The following is an 8157-nucleotide window of genomic DNA, read 5'->3' as shown; positions in this document are numbered from 1 at the left end:
GACTAAAAATAGGAATCCTCACTGAACTGCTAAAAATAGAACTTTTATTTTTAGCACTTGCATTTTTCATTCCCTCTTGCCCAATCCAACACTGATGCCCAAACTATTATTTTTAGCATTTCTTGTTGCCATTTTCAACACTCCCTCAACAAGAAAGGCTTCCTCTCGAACCCGATCCTGTACCTTCAAAATGTTCTACATGCAACACTTCTACCAAGTGTGGTTGCTCCAGCAACTCTCGGAACAAAAAAAAAACTCCCAACTGACCTCTCTGTTGGGCTAGAAGCATACTCTGATGCTGAAGCTCTACCTGCTACTGACAAGTGCTCCCTCTCTGACCTCTGAGCTACTGTAACACTCCATGCATCTCACACCATTGCACACCTCTCTGTGCCATCCTACACTGGTGCAACACTCCTGTGCCTCTCACATTGTTGCACCCTGCTAGCTCTACCTGTCGCTCCATCCTCATCGGGGCTCTTGTAGCAAAGTCGAATCAAAGAGGTTGGGTACCTCAAGGATCCTGCCCCTCCTCCTTGGGACGATCTCTCCACATCGCCCCACTTCCTACCTGGAGGTATGGCTACATGTGATCCCTCTACCCACATGGCTCGAAGTTTGCCCCTATTGGAGGTCTCTGCATGAGTAGATGTCTCTACTCGATCTCCTCTCAGCTTCCCCAGTTGTGGCTGCTCCACAATCTCCTAATGCTGCTGCACCAATCGTGGCTCCTCCATAATCGTCTGAGACTTCTTCTGGCGCTGCATGTTGAGAGGTAATTTACTTTCCCTCTCAACCACCAAGTATCTAACTTTTGCCTTGCTCCTCAAGGCTTTGCATGCATCTTGTACCTCAAGTGCATACAGGTTCTTGTCTAGCACAACAATCTATTTCATATTTCCCGCTGTCACGAAATTTTATGGAAAAAGAGCTGATTTTAAATCAGCGATATCTCCCTCCTCCAAACTCCAATTCAGCCGATTTTTTTTTTTGGGTATTTTTCCGCAAGGAATCCAAGTCTGCTATTTGTTTCTAAAAATTTTGTACAAAAATTTTCAGATCTGCTCTGCAAACTCTCGGCCCAAAACTCAAAACTTTGAAATCTCCTCTCAGTATACTGTTCTCTCCTTTGATCACCTTTGCTCTAATACCATGTAGAATTTTTCTACAAATCAGCTAGCTTGGATACCATGTAGAAATTCCCACCTGTAGATCACCTGGTTATGCAATATACTAAATCAAAACACTTGATCTACTTCTACAAACAATTTAACGGAAGCTTAATCGAACCTGAGCAACATCAATAAGAACACATATAACTGATATGGAGAAATCAATCACACATAACACAGAAGATATAACTAGGGGAAAGCCTCAGCCTAAAACCCCAACTATGTATTATCATACAAGTGGAAGTATAGTCCGGATTACAAAAAGAATCAACTCACAAGCTATCCTGCTCTCTCTGCAATCCCTTTGCTGCTCATAGACAGTCAAAGGCCTCTCTCAAACCTTCTCCTCTGCCCTCCAAGCTTCCTATTTCTTTGCGCAATTTTCATTGGGGTCCAGTGCAACCACTTGTGTGAATTGGCCTCTTCACACACTCACTAACCTCTGATCCAACTACGCAGTCCTGAAGGAGATAAATCCTCATCATGGATGAGCTTCCTTTATAGGAAAAATATTCATCCAACTAAGAGTACATTGTCCCTTCTCTGATCTCAACTGGGTCTCTATCTGAACTGGCATGCATGAGTTATTCATGAGAGAATCTTTAGTTATCTGAAATGCAGTAGTTATATGCAAGCATGCATTAACTAATTGAACTTACTTAATTTAAACAAACTGTTTAAATCAATTATAACTGGACTTGACTCAGTTAACTGAGCCAACTAATTACAACTCAAATTAGAACTCATCCTTATCTCTTTAACTGATGGATAAATTCCTTAATTAATAGAGAAATTGTTGCATACCCTCACATAGACTTCAAGTTTGTTTTTCCTTAACTAATTAACTCATGGAGAATTAATTAATTTATTTTCAAACAACTGTTAAGTTCAAATTCGAATTTTACTTCCTATTTGAGTCCAGGGACTGACTAAAAATAGGAATCCACACTGAACTGCTAAAAATAGAACTTCTATTTTTAGCACTTCCATTTTTCATTCCCTGTTGCCCAATCCAGCACTAATGCCCCAACTGCTATTTTTAGCATTTCTTGTTGCCATTTTCAACAAAAGGTGTGTTGTATGTGTTTTAACAATCGTTGCTTCTATGTGAACTATTTTGCAAGTTTTCCAACGATTCATTCACATGTATATGCTCGTGTGTCTTTACTAGATTAGTACTATTACTTTTCTTTTAAAGGCTCACTTTTCTCTCCCTTTCAGTAGAAGAACCCTGATACATCTTGCAGCTGAACATTCCACAAAGCATTCCCGCTTGTTCACCCAAAAGTACATGTGCATTACTCTCTTGTGTTGACCACTATAGCCAAGGAAAATCTCTAAGAACATATGGCAGTCAGGCCTTATTTCCGAAAGGGCTCCTACACCAAACGATGCAAATTCTAATTGGGGTTTTTCATCGAGGATACCCCCTTGCATGTTGGTGATATCCAACACCGTCAACAAAACAATAGTTAGTGCTGCAATTGGGGGTTGACTAAGGAAATCTGCAACATGATTGGTGCTTCCCTTTTTGTTTTTAATTTTCAAGTGGAATTGTTGCAAATATGTAGACCAATTCTGATGGATATCGTTTTGCAACTTCCCTTATGTCTATATAAATTGAAGAGGTTGGTGATATGTGTGGATTACCGTTTCCTTCCCCATAATGTAATGTTTTAATTATCGGCAAGCCTGAAAAATAAAATACATCTCTTTATCATAGATGGGGTACTTCGGAATTGTATCAAAAATTGTCTCACTATGATAGGTCGTTTGAGGCGTCTGTCTCAATTTCAAATGGTTGTTGCATGTCTGGAAATGTGAGTACAGGTGTAGAGCAGAGGCGGTGCTTCAACTCAATGAACGCCTTTTGTTGGGACTCGAACTAGGAAAACTTTTCTTTCACTCCGCCCTTGGTAACCTGACTCAAAGGCCAGGTGATATGGGAGAATCCCAACATAAACCTCCGATAAAAATTAACAGGGCCCAAGAAACTACGAAGCTCTATTAGAGTGATTAGGGCTAGGAAGTATCAAATGAATTGGATCTTAGTCGGATACACATGCACTCCTTGCTCATCTATGATGTAACCTAGATATTTGACCTGGCTCATGCCAAAGGTGCATTTCTCCAAGTCAGCACATAGTTTGTATTGTCATAGGGTTTGAAGGACCTATCAAATGTGTTGAAAGTGCTCTTCTAAACTCTTGTTGAAGATGAGTATGTCATCCAGATATACAACCACAAATGAGTTGTTGAAGGGCTGCAAGATGTCATCCATTAGCCTCATAAAAGTTGCAGGGGCATTTGTCAACCTGAAAGACATGACCCACCATTCAAAAAAGCCCTCCTTGTATTTGAAGGTGACCTTCCATACATTTGTGGGCTCTATTGGAACCTGGTGATAGCCAAACTTCAAATCGATATTGATAAAATACTTGGCCCACTTGAGTTAGTCCAGAAGGTCATCAATCCCTTGGATTGGATACCTATTCTTGATAGTGATTTTGTTTAGTGCCCTGTAATCAATGCGGAGCCTCCATACCCCATCCTTATTTTGTACAAGTACAATCGGGCTCCCACAAGGTAAGGAACTTGGTCGGATGTGTCCTTTTTGCAACAACTCTTGGATCAACTGCTTGATCTCTTCATTTACATAATGGAGCGATGGTATATCGACCCATTGGGTAGAGGTGCTACAGCAATCAAATCGATCGAATGCTTGATCGAAAAGTGCAAGGGTACCCCTATGGGTGAGGAGAAGATGTTCTTGTATTCTTCCACGAACTTATCCACCTGCTTCTACTGCATGGAGAAACCCTTCATGGGGGCCATGGATGTGGTCACAATCTTCCCCTTACTTTAAGAGTAAATTAGAAAGAAAACAATTTTCCCGGTCTGGGAGATGATCTTATTTCATTTCTTACCAGAGATCAAAGATATGGCGGTAGGTGAGGCTACCTCTAGTATCCTATATAACTTATTGCCCAAATTCATAATAATAGTGTGAGGCTTAGAATCATACACAACATAACACTTCCACAAGTATGGTTGGCCTAATAATACATCACAAACTTCAAGAGGAGCAACGCCACACAATACTTCATCCATGAAGGGCTTGATGTTGTAGGGAAGGAGACACTGCTGGATGACATGAAGATATTGTCCTTGGTGGAGCCACCTAATGGTGTATGGATGTAGGTGTGGTGTGATCGACAAGCCCAACTGCTTAACGAATTCTACTGATATGAGGTTCCTTTGGCTCCTACTGTCGACAATGAAATGCAACAATGACTCCGTGAGTGGAAGAGACACTCCCCTTCCTCTCGGTCTTCAGGATCAATCTTCTAGACCTTCGTGGTGGAAACAGTGGCGCTAGGTTCTGCATCAATAATTTGCTTCCCTTTATCATTCCCCTTGTCACGGTCTGGCTCAAAGTCAAAACATGCATCTGACTCTGAAGGCTTCCGCTCGGCCACCAGTGACTGCTTGGCATGACACTCACTTGTGTTGTGAGTGGGGCTTTTTTAGAACTCACACCACTTCATTGTGTCCTTCTTCGTCTTCGTGATGCTATTCTTTGCTTGTGGCTTTGATGGGTTGTTTTGGGTCACCCTACCTTGGATTTGTCCTTTGTTCTATAATTTGGGGGTGCCTTTTCCTTACTTCAGATTCACAATTCCAAAGTCTCACTTCCTCTGTTTAAATTTATGCTCAATCTTGACAACATATCGGTATGCAGTGTTGAGCGAGGAGATGTCTAGGAGCTCCATCTCGTCCTAGATGCATTTGTGTAGACAGTCATGATACTTATGTACCAGATGGCATTCAAAATACTTGATACCCAACTTCGTGTGGAGGGTATGAAAAAAAATTGTGAACTCTAATATGTCTTGGTCCCTTACCTGCCACGGTGTGGTCCATTTTATGTACTTATCTTCATAGCTCCCGACAAGGTAATATTATTCCTTAACAATGTCTTGGAAGGAATTCCAAGTGGGTGTGGTTGAAAACAATGAGGGTTCCCTTTTGTCCTTCTACTCACAATAGGTTTCCCACTAGTCCTTGACATGGGGGGCGACTTTGAGGAGCACAAAAGTAATATTTTCCCTATCGGAAAATTCATGCACCGAAAAATGTCCTTCCAACAGATTTAACCATTTATCTACGACATCTACGTCTATTTGACCTTCAAATATAGGGATGCCAAATTTAACTTGTACAATTAAAGGGGCGGTGCCTCCAAAGTGACTGCTGGATAAAGATGTATCACCTATTGACATCCACCAAAGGATCTGGGCAAAGTTTTCCATCATCTCATTCCTTTTCTGCTTGACGGCTTCTTCGAGCAACAATTTGATAAGATTTCCTGCTCCCTCGTATTTCTTTTCTCCCCCCATGGGGGGTCGTCAGTGTCAGCGGAGACAGTCTTGCAAGGGTTCAACTAGTTCAAGTCCCAACTCCTTATACCCTGATCTCATTGGGGACATGCATAGAAAAACAAAGAGAGAAGATCACTCTGATACCACTGATTTGGATTTATGCAAGAATGAAATGAGATATGGAATTAAATAGACACATAAAGCTACAACAAAAACTAAACTTCAATTTATTAATAACAAATACTGAAAATTGTTTACATGCAGAATGGAAACAAACTAGCTCGGGTGATGGTATCTTATATTTGAGAAGAGATGTGATGGCTACATGTCTTCTGAATCGTGTTATAATGAGGCTCACAAGCCTTTTTATTATTAAGAAACAAGGGAAAACCCTAAAGATCCAAAAACCTAACCCAAGGAGATGAAGTGCCAAAAGTTTGTGGGCCCTGTTGGGGTTAGTTAGTACACCAACTTCCCGGGGTCATAACTTTGGCATACAATTTCTATTTGATGTGATACCTCGTTAGAAAGATCTATTAGAGGACTACAACTTTTGACTACTATGATTTTGCTTATTTTCCAAAAAAAAAAAAAAAAAAACAACAACAACAACAACAACAAAAAAAACCATGGTTTAGGGCTTTAGAACAACTCCAGAAGTTCAGGACCCAAAAAAATTGTCAAAATTGGTCAATTGTACTACAATTAAGGAAAATTAAAGAAACAATGGTGGGGGTACAAGTGGAATAGGCAGGTGGCTACCAATATCCACTTGGATCAATAGCTCATCATGACAAACACACAACACATGCACAAAAAAAAAAAAAAAAAAAAAAAAACAACAACAACAACAACAACAACAACAAAAAAACCATTGTTTAGGGCTTTAGAACAACTCCAGAAGTACAGGACCCAAAAAAAATTGTCAAAATTGGTCAATTGTACTACAATTAAGGAAAATTAAAGAAACAATGGTGGGGGTCCAAGTGGAATAGGCAGGTGGCTACCAATATCCACTTGGATCAATAGCACATCATGACAAACACACAACACACGCAAACACATGTGTGTGTGTCATGATGATCTATTGATCCAGGTGGATATTGCCACTATTACACTAGATACAACCATTTCATAAATGCCATAAATAAGCCAATTACAACATTTCTCCAGAGACTTGAACCCACGTAGTTGGGGAAACAAATTGTTCACCAAACAACTTGAGCTATGGTCCCTTAACCATCATGACAAATATTACAAGTTTATGCAAACTAAAAGGTTTAAACCTATGAATTGAAACACTGGATATAGTTTCTTAAGCAAAATAGAAAGAATAATCAATTGCATACTCACAGTACACACACACACACATATGTTGCCACTGTTACACTAGCTACGACCATTTCATAAATGCCACAAATAAACCAATTATATCATGTCTCTAGAGACTTTAACCCACGTAGTTGGGGAAATCAATTGTTCACCCAACAACTTGAGCTAAGGTCCTTTAACCACCATGAAAAATATTACAACTTTATGCAAACTGACAGTGTTAAACCTATGAATTGAAACAATGGATATAGATTCTTAAGCAAAATAGAAAGAACAATCAATTGCATACTCACAGTACATAAATATTTACCTTATAAACCATTAACAAGGAAAACCAACAAAAAATTTAGAGTTGCACCTCTCCCTTAATGTTATTATTAACTTCATCATTTATAATATGATATGTAGGCATTTTGTAACATCCAAAACACTAATTTGTTTATTTGGATTATATTACAACCCTAATTCCTTAAAGAGAACTAGATCTTAATGGGTTGAAAACCATTGACCAAAAATACCAAAAACAACCCAAAAAAATTCCTCAAAGGATTTTCCCTAGAAACCCTAGACACGGGGGGCTTGGACCACTCCCCACTCCGATGCATATGAACAATGCATGGGAATAGCCATGTAACACATTCATGGCATTCTCCCACTTGTTATTTTCTTTATAAATAGGGGGGTGGGATTTATAAGCCAACAATTTAGACCAACAATACATATTTCTTCTCTACACCAAGAGAACCCTCAATAGTAATGGACTTTGTTATTGAGTCTACAACATTCTTCAAAATGTCAACCTTCACTAGCAACGCTTTATAGTCTTCAACTTTGTCTCTCACAAAGTGGTGCTAAACACCAATATGCTTCATTTTAGAATGATAACCACAGTTTTTTTTAGAAAGATTACAATCTATCACAGTGTAACCTTACAACTTGAAATACAAACCCACTGCTTAATCACAATCTTTGTAGCCATACAACTTCCTTGATTGCATGAATGATTACCATGTATTCAACTCATGCAGTTGAGAGTGCAACCATAACCTATCTCTTGTTCATTCAATTGATTGCTCATCCAAATAGGTCAAACATATATAACAACTTGTATATTTATATGGTCTAGATATCTAACCTAGTCTACATCAATAGTCTGGTCCAAGTCTTCCTTGATAGTAGATTGCATAATATGTAATTCCAAGAAAATAACTAGAAACCCTCTTTACAATTGTCTAATGCACCTTCCCTAGTTTGGCATATCCCCACTCAAA

The sequence above is a fragment of the Pinus tabuliformis genome, chromosome 4_1 (assembly GCF_031772625.1).
Source record: "Pinus tabuliformis cultivar Carrire ecotype Pingquan chromosome 4_1, CPIR1, whole genome shotgun sequence".
NCBI classification, from domain to species: domain Eukaryota; kingdom Viridiplantae; phylum Streptophyta; class Pinopsida; order Pinales; family Pinaceae; genus Pinus; species Pinus tabuliformis.
This window is presented reverse-complemented; position numbering follows the sequence as displayed.